Source organism: Rhineura floridana, chromosome 1 (genome assembly GCF_030035675.1).
Source record: "Rhineura floridana isolate rRhiFlo1 chromosome 1, rRhiFlo1.hap2, whole genome shotgun sequence".
Classification (NCBI taxonomy): Eukaryota; Metazoa; Chordata; class Lepidosauria; order Squamata; family Rhineuridae; genus Rhineura; species Rhineura floridana.
Window position 1 is genome coordinate 52,203,653 of NC_084480.1, and position 17,119 is coordinate 52,220,771.

At 44.2% G+C, this 17,119-nt stretch overlaps 1 long non-coding RNA gene across 1 annotated transcript; it reads right to left on the reverse strand.

Moving 5' to 3' along the window:
- Positions 1 to 273: 273 nt before the first annotated feature.
- Positions 274 to 17,063, reverse strand: LOC133376960 (uncharacterized). The gene is made up of 3 exons (XR_009760613.1): positions 16,961 to 17,063; positions 10,498 to 10,621; positions 274 to 743 (listed from the first exon to the last, which is right to left on the reverse strand). It is a non-coding gene; the product is annotated as an uncharacterized LOC133376960 (long non-coding RNA).
- Between the last annotated feature and the right edge of the window lie 56 nt (positions 17,064 to 17,119).

Sequence of the window (17,119 nt, forward strand, 5' to 3'; positions counted from 1 at the left end):
CTGCACTTGCTGCAGGCTCCAGACCATCTTCAAGGGCAATCGCATATAGAGCACATTACAGTAGTCCAGGTGGGAGATCACCAGAGCATGGACAACTGAGGCCAGGCTATCTCAATCCATGAATAGATGTAGCTGGCAAACCAGTCTAAGATGCAGCTTACCAGCCAAAGCAGCCTAAGGAGCAGCTAAGCACTCCTAGCCACAGAAACCACTTGAGACTCCAGGATTATAAGGTATCCGCTGCTTACATGGAACTGCAACTGCACCGTGGATATTCAGTGGATCAGAGTGCAAGTTTTGATTGCTTCAAAACATTTATCAGAAGATTTTTGTTAACAATGACTGACAAACACAGCTAAATTTAGTGACGTATTCAAGTAAAAAAGAGGGGAAATTTAGCAATATGCAGTAAGCTGTTCATCATTAGACTTCATAACATTTGTTATAAGCATTCATAGTGGCCTCTCATACACAAGTTCCATTAGAGTGGATATCACAAGTTGCTGATTGTAATGTACTATCTGTTTAGTACTATACTATGTTGCAGTTATACTTCACCCAAAGTACAAACGAAAGAAACAATCTGTTTTAGCTTTTAAAGCCAACTTTGCCATTGCTTGCCATGTGGTACTGTCAAATAAATGATGTAGAGTTGGCTAAATGCCTCTGCATCACTGACTTTGTCTGGATATATGATTTGTTACTAAATATTAGCTGTTTCAGTTTTTCACTTGTTGCCAGCTCTGTAAAGAAAGATAGAGGTTATTTGTTTGAACCCATTTTATATACACATGCAAAAATCCTGACATTTAACTACTGAAATGCTAAGCCAGAATCCAGCTGTTGTTAAACGCAACTTGGAATAACAACGTTTTCCCCATATGACTGACATTCATCTGTATGGAATCTTGCCTACAACATTACCTGTTGTTTCCGAATCAAGAAATAGTTAAATACTTCATCATTTTTGTAGCTTTTTCATGTAAACCACCCTGGGATCTTTTGATGAAGGGTGTTATATACATTTCCCACATTAAAAAACCCCAACATAAATAATTTGAATGATGATGCTTTCTTCTTGGTCTACACGTCATGGTGAAATGACTAAAATCCACAATATTTGTTCTTGGAATCTTCAGTAAATTATTCAAAAAATCAGTACTGAAAACATGATGGTACTATTTCACATTTATGTGTACATGGAAAGCTTTCATAAAATTTCTGTACAGCAGCTCTGAATATCTGATTGTGTTCCTGGAAGTATAGCTGGACTAATTTACCATACACAGCCAGTCTTACTGTACTTGTAGTGGGAGCTTACACAACTCTCCTATGTCATTCAGGGTATGCAGCACCTATTTAAAAGGGACAGTCTTTATACAAAATATTCAGGATCATTAGAGTGGTCCCAGATCCTCTCCTATACCTGAGGTCAAATGTTATTTGCATTGTTTTGATGTCCTTTTCTGAGCAGAGGGAAGTCACACAGAGTCAACTGTTATAAGGTAGGGTTTTGTTTGTGTTGTTTTTGGAAGAGACAAGAGACTTATGCAGCATCTTTTGAGCAGATAGCAAGCAGCTACATGCATGTGAAATGCTGGGCACATTGCAGCAGAAGCATCATCCTTGAAACCTCAATATTACTTCTGTCAGCCAGGTTGAAAAACTCTGGCCAAATTAAAATGGACCAACTTTTCCTTTTCAGAACCCATTCTACAGATAAGGAGCCATTTCTATAATGGAATGGCAAGGCTATTATAACATCAGTCTTCTAAATGTGCTGTATAATTTTACTTTATTTTTAGTCTTCACTTGGAAAGACTAAAGTAAGTAATTATGATTTCATATTTTACAAACATACAAGCAAAGATAATGAGGTCCAAGGTCATCCTATAAGTCTCTGACTAAATAGAGTTTTGAGCATCCACAGCCCTGTAAAATAGGTTAGTGTTACTGAAAAAAATGAAATGGACTGCCTTCAACTCGATTCCGACTTATGGCGGTTTTCATGGTAAACGGTATTCAGAGGGGGTTTACCATTGCCTCCGTCTGAGGCTGATTGGCAGTGACTGGCCCAAGGTCACCCAGTGACCTTCATGGTTGTATGGGGATTCGAGCCCTGATCTCCCAGGTCGTAGTCCAGCACCTTAACCACTACTGCATAAAACTGGGGGCAAGCAGAGACCATGCTTGACAGAAAATAGACCATCTATAATGTCAAAGGTGAGGTTTGATATGGAGTCTTCCAAGTTTAGTCTTCTGTTTCTGGGGTGCAATCTTATACTGAAGGATTTCGTGGAAGCACTGCTACACACATGCAGCGAAGCCCTCTGTTGGTAAAAGCAAACTCTCTCTTCCAACCATTGCCACTGCTGGCCACATACTATATAGAGTACTTTTGCCTTACAAGAACACAGCCCAGATAGATGGAGCAGAGCAAGCTATCACTGCAAACATAAGAGTCCAACTGAGGCATGAGTACTACGAGATGAGCACTCAGGTGGCACCACTCCCTCTTCCCTCTGCTCCCTGACTCAGAATTAACTACTGTGTGTAGGGCTTACCAGCTGCTGACTGTTGTCCACTGCTTGCTCTCTCTGTGTATTTCCCTTTGCTTTCCACAGACCACCTGCTACTGCCGGATAAGGTCCATGCCAGCAGCACACAGCCACACATCCCTGTAGCACTGCATGATGCCCATTCCAAGGTCCTCTGTGGTTGCCACAGCTAGTACTGCAACTTGGCCACATGGGACTCAGTGATCACAGGGTGAGGCTGGACCTCTATGGTTCAGGACAGGATGTACTAGAGGAAGTTCTGCTGTCTGTGGAGTACCATTTGAGTCCATAGCTGCACAAGGAGGATGAGCCCATGCCTGAAAAGAGGCAGGCTGGCATCCAAGGCATCATCTCTTCCCTGTTGCCCACTCAATGTCATATATGACACAATGTGCATCTGTGTCAGAATTGTTTAATATGTTTTTTAATAATGTTTTTAACCCTTTTTAAGGTAGTTTTTAAAATGTTTTTAATGCTGTTTTTTTAATGTATTTTAAGATCTGTTTTTATGGTGTTTTAAAGATTTTTAGTACTTTGTTTGCTGCCCTGGGCTCCTGCTGGGGGGAAGGGCGGGAGAAAAATGAATGAATGAATTAAATAAATAAATATAATGAGATTGAGGGGTAGGCTGGAGACAACTGATGGGGCCAGATGGGTGGACAAAGCAACTCTTTGTGGGGTAAAGTGATGCATCGGACATTGCCATTGGAGGGGTATTATTACAGCCAGCCAAAAAGGAGGGGGGTTTACGACCCTGCACTTACTTCTCCAGGAAGCTAATGAGCGCCAAGAAGAACTATACAGTCTGGGAGAAGGGATCGTTGGGTATTTGTGACTTGGCATCATCTGCTGGAGGGGGTGCATCACGAAGTGATGGTTCATACTGACCACCAAAACCTAGAAAGTTTACAGATGGTCTGCAAGCTGAATCAGCGGCAGGTTCGGTGGGCGCAGTTCTTTGCCAAGTTCCACTTCCGCATCAATTACATTCCCCAGGCTCAGAACTGCCGGGTGGATGCATTATCCCGCAAGCCTGAGTATCAGGAAACCCAGCCTACCACGCAATTACGTCACATCATTCCTTTGGAAAAGATGGTTGCAGCCAGTTGCCTTGACCCATGGTTCGAGGAACTGCGCAGAGCCCACGAAAAAGAACAGTACACTCAGGAGTGGGTGCGGGAACTGGAGCAATCACAGCAAGACTGTGCGCCAGGATTCTCCCATTGAGCTGGGCTGCTCTATCACTATGAGACTCTGTATGTGCTTCCGGGAGAGTTGCGATCCAAGGTGCTCCACCAGTGTCACGATACCCCCACTACTGAACATTTTGGGGTTTTTAAAACTTTACAGGCTCTCATAAAAAAATTTCAAAAAAAATTATCTGGAGATTAAAATAGAAATCTTACCTAAAATAGGGTGTTCCTAGGTCCATCTGAAGTGACAAGGTCATTCTTTCTCACAAGCTTAGGGTGATGCAAAATGGAAATGGACTGCCTTCAAGTTAGTCCCAGATAGGGTCTTCATGGTAAGCAGTATTCAGACAGAGGTGGTTTACTATTGCCTTCCTCTGAGACTGAGAGGCAGTGACTGGCCCAAGGTCACCCAGTGAGCTTCATGGCTGTGTGGGGATTTGAACCCTGGTCTCCCAGGTCACAGTTCAACACCTTTAGGGAACATTTAATCTAGCTTCCTTGCTTCTGGCAAGAAGGGTTTACGTGCCCTCAGGCCAGGCCATTATTGGAAGAAAGGAGCCTAGTGTTGCAGAGATGTTAGATGGGAGCACAGATGGATGCTCCTGAAGGCAGCAATTATAAACATGCTTATTAAGGAACTAAGCCCCATAGAACTCAATAGGACTTACTTCTGAGTAGATACGGTTGCAGCCATGTTAAGGACAAGGGAGGACATTCTAGGCAAAACAGACAAATAATTGGGTGTCCGAACAAATTAAACCAGAACTATCACTAGAAGCTACAATGATGAAACTGAGGTTATCATACTTTGGACACATAATGAGAAGACACGATTCACTAGAAAAGACAATAATGCTGGGAAAAACAGAAGGGAGTACAAAAAGAGGAAGGCCAAACAAGAGATGGATTGATGCGGTTAAAGGCACCACTGACCTATTGGCAGATAAGCTGGTGCAATTGTTTAGTATCAGGAGTCAGCCAACTGTCAGAAAATCTGTAAGTGTTCTGTTCAGAAAAATTCAGTGCTGCAAATCACCCCCACCTCACCCCAGTAAAATAAAATCAGGAATCCAGGGTATATTCTCCATTTCTGTACATCACAACACCAAGATATCACTGCTTGGGAGCTCTATGAAGAGGCTATGTAGTATGCAAAAGGCTAGAATTCTCACCCTTTTAATGTGTTTGTGTAAGTGTAATACATATCAGTATATATTGATATACACATCAATATATAATGCAATATATATCACCAAATATAACACATTGATTAAAGAGATACAAAAATTTGGCATCATTTCCAAACTTAAATAGTAAAAATAAAACTACAAAAAAAGGCACCCACAGAACATACAGGTGAGGCGCGTGCGTGAGGGTGATGATCTGATGGCCCATGGGTGGGTGGAGGCGAGCGGTGGCAGCGGAGGCTAGGCTGGGCCAGCCTGGCTCTCTTAGCCCTGGCCCGGACTCGGAGCCAGTTACCCTGGGGCTCAGGCTGCTGCAGTCTCTGGTTGGGGGCGGGGGGGCCCATCGCGGCCGCTGCCGTGGGTGGAGGCGAGTGGTGGCAGTGGAGCCCAGGCTGGGCCGGCTCCCTCTTAGCCCCGGCCCGGTCCGGATTCGGAACCAGAGCCAGTTCCCCTGGGGCTCAGGCAGGCTGCAGTCTCTGGTTGGGGGGGCATCACATGGCCGCTGCCGCGCCCAGCGTCTCAAGACGAGGCCCACGCCAGCGGGTGAAGCCGGCGGCCGTCCTCCTTTCCCAAGCCTTCTGCTGAGCCTGTAGGCCGCGTCGGCCCGTCTCGGCAGCGGTTGCTAGGAGACGGGTCCGACGCGGCTTGTCAGCCTCAGCAGGAGCCGTGGAGGGCCGGCCGGGCCGGCTCCTCCTTAGTCCAGCCGGTTCTCCTGCTCCGGCCGGCCGGCCGCTTCGCCCCTCCTGCTTGGCGCCGCTGGGGGGGGCCCATCGCGGCCGCTGCTGCCCAGCGGCGCCCACAGCAGGAGGGGTGAAGCCGGCGGCCGTCCTTTCCGGAGCAGGGGAACCGGCTCCGGGGCTAAAAAGGAGTCGGTCCGGCCTGCCCTCCACGGCTCCTGCTGAGGCTGACAAGCCGCGTCACCCATCTCCTAGCAACCGCTGCCGAGACGGGCCGACGCGGCCTACAGGCTCAGCAGGAGGCTTGGGAAAGGACGGCCGCCGGCTTCACCCGCTGGCGTGGGCCTCGTCTTGAGACGCTGGGCGCGGCAGCGGCCGTGTGATGCCCCCCCAACCAGAGACTGCAGCCTGCCTGAGCCCCAGGGGAACTGGCTCTGGTTCCGAATCCGGACCGGGGCTAAGAGGGAGCCGGCCCAGCCTGGGCTCCACTGCCACCACTCGCCTCCACCCACGGCAGCGGCCACGATGGGCCCCCCGCCCCCAACCAGAGACTGCAGCAGCCTGCGCCCCAGGGTAACTGGCTCCGAGTCCGGGCCGGGGCTAAGAGAGCCAGGCTGGCCCAGCCTAGCCTCCGCTGCCACCGCTCGCCTCCACCCACCCATGGGCCATCAGATCATCACCCTCACGCACGCGCCTCACCTGTATGTTCTGTGGGTGGGTGGTGGCGGGAGTGGGCAAGGGCTGCTGCTGCTGGAGAGGTCCCTCTCCCTCACTGTGGTGGCTGCTCAAGTCCTGCCTGCCTGAGCAGCCTGAATGATAAAGAGCGGAAGTCGGCCAGCCGCAGCCCAACGTATGCGTGGTCAATCACGCATGCGTGGCTGAGGGGGCCAATGAAAACCGGAGATCCACCTTTTTAAAACAAGTATTGCCTGAGGCCGGAGACGGCCCCTTTTTCCCTGAGTCTCCGGCCGAAAACCGGAGACCTGGCAACCCTATCATAATCACATGGAGGGAGAGAGCACGGCTGCTCCTGCTGGCCTTCCCCAAGCCCTGCCCCCTTGCTGTCCACACATTGGGGGAATATCTGCAAAGGGGCAGCCTACTGTACACATGTTAACTACTTCTGTGATTGTCGAGACCCAGGGGGGCCTGGATCCAGGGCTGGGGGAGCCCCAGGATCCCTTCCCAGCGCAGAGTGACTCTGGGGGGAAGTGCACACCCCCAGCTCCGCAGATGGGAGAGATGTCAGATGGGGAGGATGCTCCTGAAGATCTGGGGGGAGGAGACATGCCCAACCGCTCTCCGATTCCCACAGGAATGTCACCCGCTCACGTGGAGACCCCTCCTTTGCCGAGCGTCCCAGGAGAGCCGTTGGAGCAAGACCTCACGCGCGTGGCAACTCCACCTCCCCAAGAGTCCTTGGCTGGCCCTTCAAATGCCTCCCTGCCAGAAACGTCTCCTTCCCCTTCAATGGAGCCTGCACCTGAGGAGTCTAGACTGTCTGATGAACAGATGTGTGCGCACCCTCTGTCACCCTGTGTGCGATGCCGAGAAAAGAGGCTTGGTCAGAAGGAGGCACCGCGCAGGAGTCAGAGGTTGCGAGCAAAAACCTTTCTTATACAAGCCCGCTGCTGTGGGTGCTGAGTCAACTTCCCTTACATGCTGCAGAGTAAGCCTGAGTAGTTAGTTAGGGATTACAGTGAGCTAGTTAGTGACCTCTATGAGACGCCTTGCCTTTGATGTTACTTTAATAAAACAAGAACTGATTCCAGTCTTGCCTCCGTTTCATGGTTCTTACTCTGGGCAGGACAGTGATTCGAAACTGTATGTGATTAGGAGCCCTTTGCGATTGTCCCAGAACAATGTGGAAGCAACTACTAAGCCTTCAAGAAACTTTCCATTCTAGGGAAGGTTTAAACCAGACTTAGCGTGGTTTATGGAGAAGGGGAATTTGTATTTGCACCATCTTTATATTACTGTTATTAGCTTTCAGGTAAAGATAACCATGTCCAGAAATATATATATATAAAAATAAAAACCTAAGAATGGATTGAAAACCACATGCAGCAAACAGCAGTAATTTTTAAAATAAAAGCTTATATCCCAAATGCTTCCAAGAATAAAAAGTTTACTTTTTTCTACTTCAAAACAGGAGTGAGCTAGCCTGTGATGCATCTGCAGGGATAGAATTCCTTAAGAAGGGTGTCACTGCTCAAAAGGCCTTATTTGTTGTTCCTGTCAATATAACTTCAATAAAGGACAGATCTCAGCGCAGTCCTCTTCTAAAGACATACAAGTGGAAGGACATACTGGAGAAGGAGATCCTTAAGATATCATGTGCTTGTGCATGCTGTGAATGTGAATGCATGTACTCTGAAGATCTGCTCTTCAGTAAGAGGAGTGCAGAGATATTTAGTGCCTTTTTGTAGGGTGTATTCCCTTCCGTGAGATTGGAATTGGTTTTCAATCTGTTGCTAGGCAGTTGAGCCAGCCAGCCTAGCCCCTGAGCCTCTTTCTCTCAGTTGAGTAACTGCCTGTCCTTTTGTTTTAAATCATGTCAGCTTGTTTGGCAAGCCAATAGCGAGGTGAAAGATACCAAATTCTAAAGGAGGTATGGGGAGGCTGCAGCCCATGGGCAATACGCGGCCCTTGGAGGCTTCCTAATCAGATACTGGGGGCTGTCCTCCTTGCCCACTGCCTCCTTCTTGACTTACATGCTGGCTTCTCTTTCTCCCCAACCAGCACAGAACGGCAGTAAATTTCAGGCCCTGGGGTCTGAACAAGGTCCTTGGAGCGAGGGGCTTTAACCCTTTCCTTCACCACTGCAGTCTTGATCCAGGTTTGATCCCCTGACCTGCAATTAATCATGTTTTACAATGCAAATTGCAAACACTGGGGGCCTTTTTCAGATTGAGACTTTGTCATAGGGGGTGGGTAAAAGAGCTTAAAACAAAGGGTTAACACCCCCCCACACCAGGGTCCCCCCAGCATCTGCTATTTGCACTGTGCATGGGGGAACTCCCATTGAAGCAAATTGAATTTTTTTCACAAATGCAAATTGCAGGGGAGGGAGGATGTGTCCGTGTGTCAAAGAATGAATGGTTGATGTATGTATGTGGTGTACTTGTGTATAAGTGTGAATGGATGGATGCTGAGGATGTGTGTATATGTGTTTATAAAAGAGTGTGGGATGGCCCTGCCCACTTTAGGCTCCATCCCCACTATTGGCATGTAGCCCCAGACACATTACCCCTGAAGAAATGTGGTCTTTGGGGAGGGCAGAAAAGGGTTCCTCAGTCATGTTCTAAAGCCAGACGGTCTCCACATACAAAGTAGCAATTCTTTCACAAAGGAAATGCACTCTGCAGTGGCTGAAGAACTTTTCCTGAAGTGTTTTTAGTATAAATTTTAAAAGTCTTTTTCCTCCCTTGTACATCCTCAGATATACAGCCTTAACTTTCAATGCTGCAGCTCAAAGGAAAAGTCTAACAAACAATTTGGTGTTCAGAGTTTCCAGGCGGTTAAATATTAAAACTATAGTTTAAACACACACTTGCTGTTTAGATTTCCTTGCTACAGAAAATAATTGTTACTCAGTTTTTACATTTGTAATGATTACTCGTCAGGTATCCCCATAGTTTTCTAAAAGTTTCAGGTTGCAATCCTATACCCACTTACATGGGAGTAAGCCCACAATTAAACAGGACTTCTATCTGAGTAGACAAGTAGTACTGGGGCCTCAATTTCTTTATCACCTTAAACGCGAAGTCAGAATAAAGGCTACAGTGCTGACCACTGAGTGCAGGAATTGCTTCATTTTGTTTATCCTCACTTTGAGGCACTCAAATTGTTCTAACTTTTTGATTCACTCAAGTTTGCCCTTAATGCAGTTTTTGTGATTGAATTTCTTTGTAATAATTATAACTGTATGCACTAGCTAATCATTTCCAGGTACTTTCATTCATTTCATTGGCGATCACTTGTGGCCGAGTAAGACTGTCTTCCAAGATAAGGTCTTTAACAGTGGGTCCGTAAGTGACTGTGGAGACCAATTCTGGATCCACACAGCCTCCCACAGTGAGGACACAGATTTCCAGAAGGAAGATGGTCGCGATGAGGATTTGTTTGATGTGCCTTCCGCTTAGCTCATTTGTCCCGTTTGCCCTGTATTCGTGCTTCTTCGAAGGCCATAGCACCTTTGATAATAGCTGACCTCCATTTGGGACATTCATGGGCCAAGACTTCCGAGTTCTCGATGCTCATGTTACATATTTTTTAGATTCGCTTTAAGAACATCTTTAAACCTCTTTTGCTGTCCAGTGATATTCCGTTTTCCATCCTTAAGTTGGGAGTAAAGTAGCTGCTTTGGAAGATGGTGATCAGGCATTTGAACAACATGGCCAGTCCAGCGAAGTTGATGTTGAAGGATCATTGTTTCAACACTGATAGTATTTGATGGCTACTATTATAGAATATGCTGTCAGTGGACACTTTCCTATCCCATCTCTCTCTTCTACCCTTTATATACACAATACTCGTCTCCACTGTCTCCTAGGAAACTCCCCAGAGGACAGTAATTACAACATGACAGAACAACTGAGGCTGCATACACACCATACATTTAAAGCATATCCAAACCACATTATTTCCCCAAAGAACTGTACTTTATCTCTCACAGAGCTACAATTCCCAGCTCCTTTAACAAACTACAGTTCCAGGATTCTTTGTGGAAGATAATATGCTTTAAATGTATGGTGTATATGCAGTCTATATCTGCTCACCATGTGTGCTGCTTGGCTTGTTTATGAAGTGACCGACTGCCACAGACTCCTCCACACAGTTGGGTTTGTGCTTATAAGTGGCTTTTAAATGGAATACTTACTGTGTGTGATGAGGGTAGTTACCTTGCTAGAGATCAACCAAAAAAGTAGAATTTTTTACATTCATGTAAGTCATTATAAAAGAGCAAACTCCTTCAGTCTTTTGCTGCCATTTTATAACAGAACCTAAGGAAAGAGTTCCAAATAAATTGTGCTGTAATAAAAATGATACCATCATTTGCAACAATAACATGTTATCCTGAAATACCGTACATTTGTGTTAACCTTGAGAAGCAGGGTGAGTGTAATGGCTGCATTGCCCCAACTGCTAGGGTCATGATGTTGTATTCTGTTATTGTTTGTATTCAGTCTATCATTTGAAATACTACATATCTTTCATTCAACAATATGTGATTTATTCTGACATATTACTGCCAGGCCCTAGATATTTATCTACACAAGTTAACTTGCAGAGATTCTTTCAGTCTGCAGATCTTTCCTCTATGTTCCTGGTATAAAGCATTAAAAATCCTACTAGGGAAGTGACAAGACAAAGTGCTGAAGTTCAAATAGGTATGTTATGGAGATGCCACAGATATTTTTAGTGTTTGAATTGGTTGTCAAAAGTGTCTGAGATACCGGAATTCAGTACAAAAGTGATTATTATTACTCCAAGCAATTAGCTGGATGTGGTGGGATGACTTAAAGTTTACGTCACAAGTTAAACATGGTCTTTCTACACAGTTGCTGCTGTATAATTAAAAGCAGTACACTTTCTTTTAAGCTCCATTTGCTATTGTATGTGAAATTGCTTTAATCACTTCACCAAAAATAGCTGAACTTCAGGAATAACTGCACATGCTATGTATAATCTGTATGTATAACCTACAAATTATTTCCTTAAAAGACTCATCATATCCATTCTGTAGTGAAGGCTAGAGATAGTACAGTGTATAGTCTTGAAACATTTCCCAAAGTCTAGAAGCTAGTCTTGTTGAAAGTATTTATATGTATTCTCCTTTAAACTTAAAATGAAGTACATTTTAGAACATTAGTGCTATAAAAATGTTCAAGTAATTTATTTGGACAGTGGATAGGAATGTATTATTAGCTCACTACTACTCTGGAGTGAATTTGGTGAAGAACATTCCCTTTTCTGTTCACTTTATGCAGGAAACCACATCTGAATGTAGTAATTAATTAATAAGATGGCTCAATTAATTAATGTCAGATACTTAAAATGTATAATTGTACTTAAGTAGTGATAAAACCATAATTAATGATAAATATTAATAACAATGAAACAGTTCTTCAAACAAACAGCAAGTCCAGCAAGGGCACTCATCCCCATTTCCACAGTACAGTAATTTAAGCAAAGAGTGGGGCAAACAGATGTGCTTTTAAATGGTGTCAAAATCCACCAGGATCTGTACCAGTTGAACCTGAAGAGGGAGGGCATTCCTGGGAATGCCTGGGGAACACCTTTCCATATGGTGTAGTACAGCGAATGCTCAGCGAATGTGGCACAGTAAAGATTGTGTCCCCATCGTATCATAACAACAGGGCAGGTGCAAATGGGAGCAGGGGTTCTAGGTTCTAAGCTGTATAGAGTTCTGTATGTTATAAGGAACACCTTGAATATGGCTCAGTAGCAAATCAGCAGGCAGTGCAGCATGTATATAACTGATATAACATTACTGGAAGGGTGTCCTAGTTAACAACCAGGGCCAGTGCCAGGAATGATAGGGCCCTTGGGGACCAGCCCGCCCTGGGCCCACGGTGCCCGCCCCACCTACCTCTCCATCACTTCATGAGAATGCCCTGCACGCGCATGGCTCTCATCAAGGAAGATGGCGGCAGAAGCTTGGTTGATGGTGTGCATGCATGCTACGCTATGCACATGCCTGCCATTAACCAAGATGGTAGTAGAGGTGTCAGCCCCTTAGAGAAGTCTCCTCTGCCATCTTAGCTGATGGCAGGTATGCATGTGCAGTGCGCACAGCATTCACATCAACGGGAGGGGTAGGTGGGGCGTGTGGATGGGCATTGTGGGCCCACATGGTCTGTATGAGGGGGCTGGGAGCTCCCTTTCTGTGATCTGCCACAGGGTCGGAAGTTGATACTGTCGTGGATCACGGAATGGGAGCACTACCCTCCCACTCCAAGAAGGGGCCCTTTAGGGGTCCCTGGCCAGAGCTTGACCTGGCCACCCTCTGGCGCCGGCCCTGGTCACCTGTACCTGACAGCAGTTCTCCGGGGTCTCAGGCAGAAATCTTTCCAATCACATTCCACCTGAACCTTATTTATTTGAGATGCCAGGGTTTGAACCTGGGACCTTCTGCGTGCCAAACATGTGCTCTAGCATGAAGTTATGATTCCCAGGGGGAGGTAATTTCTTTCAGCTGCTTTAAAAATATCTACAAAAGGGATTGGGGAGAGTTTGAAAAGTACATACACATAAGATACTGAATTAAGTAACATGGTCCATAGGGGAGGTTTACTGTGATGTAGCATGAATAACTGTGAGGCATTTTACCAGACCACAATAAGAAAAAGAAATTTGTTCTGTTGTGGATAGTCGAGAGGGGTATTTTTCTAGAGTGAGATTCCACCTCTGCGTTTCTCTGTACTGGAGAGTCAGGTTCTGAATATCTGTCCACCATAAACCACTGTATTGTATTTCTAAAAGTGGAGCCTGTTGGCAGATTTCACATGAAAAGAGTTTATGTTGTAAAGCAGGTGGCCAACTCTCAGATCTATTTTATGCTGGGGCCTTTGTCTCCCCACACCAAGGACCACCAAATCCTAATTCACCAGACCCTACACCCTCATGTGCAAAAGATTATCAGACTAATCATTCAAACCCTGCCCGGCTCTGCCCACTGACCAGATACTTTTAAATCAAAAGTTGACAATCTTAATTGGAAAATGCCATATATTCATATCTTTCCTCCAAGGAGATCAAGGAAGTGTACATAGCTCTCTCTCATCCCTGCTCTCCCCACCCCATTTTATCTTCACAAATAAATTGTTCTTTGGAAAGTCATGTTGCATTTGAAATTTAAACTGTCCCTCAAAATATATTACAGATGTACAACTTAAGATGCATACTACACAGTGCATCGTGGGATATTTAGTTTTCAGAAAATATGTTTTAATTTAAATTTCTGTTGAAAAGTGTTGCTGAACACTACATCTCCTTATATTTGAAATGCTTTCCTTGTGTGATCTTTGTACAATATGCACCATTTATAAGGTAGATTGTACCAACATTTGTTCATCCTTATTTCTTTTTCACATGACAGTGTTTGAATTTTCCATTTCTTAGAGTTCCTTTATTTTAAGAGTTACAGTACAATTGTGAATTAACTAATCCTTATTTTAATGGTGTAAGAAAAAAGAATTAAATATTATAATGTGCTTTTATACTAATTGTTTTTTAATAGAAGAGCTAGCAAATGGAAGTCAAATAATCTCCCTTTTGAAAGGACCAGTGTCTTGCATATTCATTCTATGTAAATTCTGCAGTATGTGCAGGATTAGGTCCCCTTTGAAGAATAACAAATATTAATCATGAAGGAATAACAGTATTGTGTTTCATTTCTGGATCCACTGAAACTTATATGCCATCATAATTTCCTGAAGATTTTTAGGAGGAATAAGCTATGCAATGTTTTCTGGATTGTATTTAATTGTGCTCTTTTTTGAAACAGATTTTAGGGGAGCAGGAGGTTGCAGGGAGAAGGGTGATTGGCAAATACTGCCTCTGCTCTTCTGTTAGTAGAGGCCTTCAACAGATCAAAGACTCTTGCATGAATGGAAAGACAACTAGATTCAGTCTACAGTGTGCTTCAGTGAGACATAGACTGATAATATAACCCATTTCCAGGAAGCCTGTTGACCACATATTCATGAGAAAAGGTTAAGATTTGCTTGTACAGTGGAAGCTTTATAATGTGTCTCATTGTACCACAGAATTGGATATACCGCAGGTCTGACCATTTCTGAGTAAAATACTGTATACCTTATTTTTCTATTTGTTATACCTTGGCTTTTCATTCTCTGTGCTCCTTGTCCCTGGCAAGTTCTCTGTTTGCTTCCCCTGGGTATTTCTGTCTTTTTTCTTCTCAGGGCTTTAAAAAATCTGTTTCCTGACATCCCCCTCCCTCCTGCTTCCAGTCAATCCTGCCATTTTAGCCTTCAGAGACTACATGGATAACAATAGTCAGCGTGTACCACCGGGCTTAAATTCTTTGATGCAATGCACCAAGGTAATCCCAAGCAGCACATCAGAATGTGAAAGAGGTTTCAGTAACATGAACTTGATGGTTTAAGAAACATGATCCAGACTAACAATCTATCACGTTTCATCACTCCTGTTCATAAAAATAAATGGGCCTCCTGTGAAGCTGTGGAAACCAAAGTGGTATGTTGACCAGTGGCTAAGAAGTCACTATTCTGCTGATGATTCCAGGACCAAAGTTGCTGCTGGCAAGGATGTTGAAAGGAATCCAATTTGGACAATTGTTAAGTAGTTTCTTTTTGAAAATGTTGAGACATTGCTCAGAAAGCCACATAAAGGATTGGATCCAGACTTAGTCATGCTTAGCATATACTCACTGAAATCAATGGGAAAAGTTAGTTGTGACTACCTTAAGTTCCTCTGATTTCAGTGAGTCTGCTCTAAGCATGACTAAGTCTGAATCCAATTAAAACATCATAAGAGATAACTGAGTATTTTGCGAAACTGGAACCATTGAACTATGGACTTCGGACTCATGGGGAAAAAACCTTATGAAGTCACTGGTGGCAGAGGCCACAGAATGTTGAAAGAAACCAAAACAGTGATCAACAATCCAGACTGCTGGTCTTGGGAGTAAAGCACCAATCATGTTATAAGTGACTTGAACGGGGGGGGGGGGATAGACAGAAAGGCAATCTATTCTTCCTTCTGCTATTCCTCCTTTAAAGAGTTTGTTGTTTTTTGCAAGTTTTGCTCCTCCCTTCTCTTCCTGTCTTTGTTCTCAGTTATTTAGTAATGGCTCCCTGATTGGAAGGCACATGGCTGCTTCAGCATGTATAACTTATTGCTTTGTAGTAATAAAACTTAAGTTTTTTTGTTCTTCCAACTACCAATCTTAACGGACCAGTTATTTCTGCACTCCACTGTGATATATAACTACCAAAAACTCTTAACAGGGAGAATATAACAAGATGTGTTTCTGGCATTGTGGGTGATCGACTGGAACTTCTGGAAGCTATCACTGTTTTCTTGCTGAACCTCAAAAAGATATACCATCATCTTGCATTCAGCACTCAACAGTACTCCAAAGTAAGAGGTTTAGAAGGCTATATAATCTTAGAAGGGGGTGTGGCTGCAAGGGGGCATGGCATGACTTCTGACAGGACCCTGCACTTCTAAATTTGCCACTACACTACTGCTTGCAACACCATTAAACTCCAAGAAAAAGAGGGAGAAATAAATATGAGCATGTTTAAGGGGACTTACTCAATATAGAAGAGGCTGACCCTAGTGCAAACTGGAACTCAGCAGGAAAAACAAACATTACAGCAGTCTTGACCGAAATATTTTTTTTGCCTGAGGAACAAAATCCAAATACTGCCTTTATTTCCTGGTAACAAAAACAATGATAATAATGACACCATTTGCTACCATTTAGTGTATGTTAAAATCAGACACCTGAGCTTGGCTACCTCACCCTGCCTCATCGCCCCCAGAAACAATTATCTATCCTCAAGGAAGGAAAAAAAACAACATTTGAAATGTGGTGTTGGAGGAGAGCTTTGCGCATACCATGGACTGCGAAAAAGACAAATAATTGGGTGTTAGAACAAATCAAACCAGAACTGTCACTAGAAGCTAAAATGATGAAACTGAGGCTATCTTACTTTGGACACATAATGAGAAGACATGATTCACTAGAAAAGATAATAATGCTGGGAAAAACAGAAGGGAGTAGAAAAAGAGGAAGGCCAAACAAGAGATGGATTGATTCCATAAAGGAAGCCATAGACCTAAACTTACAAGATCTGAACAGGGTGGTTCATGGCAGATGCTCTTGGAGGTCACTGATTCATAGGGTTGCCATAAGTCGTAATCGACTTGAAGGCACATAACAACAACAACAAGAAGGAAGGAATGAGAAAGGATGGTTTCTGCTAAGTTCTCATCACCATTCTAAAGACTAAAAGATTTAACCAAAACATCTTCCGTTTTGGATGAGATGAGTCACAGCAACCAGGCTGGCAAAGTTCCCGCTGCCAAGTCTTAAAACTTTATCTCGCCTCATCACGATATTATAGTCAGCAAAGGCTGCAAGAATTGCATACATAAACTGTGTTCTTTTTGCAGAACGGTTTTAGGAGTAGGTTGTACACTTTCTAACCCCTATTTGCGGCAACAGAAATTAGGAAAAGGGGAAAGGGAGAGAAGTGTTTTTACACTGTAAATCTTACTAACACACACATCAAGCACAAATAGAATTCTAAATGCTTTACACTTACTTTTTTTTTTAAACTGGGACTTGAGAGGACCTCACCTGAGTGCAAGTGCTAGAAAACCAAAAAGAACACACAGTGCCCTTTTCAAAGATTGCATTCACCCTGCCTCTTTACTCCCACACATGGATGCGCATGCGTCTAACTGGCACATGCGCTTTCAAG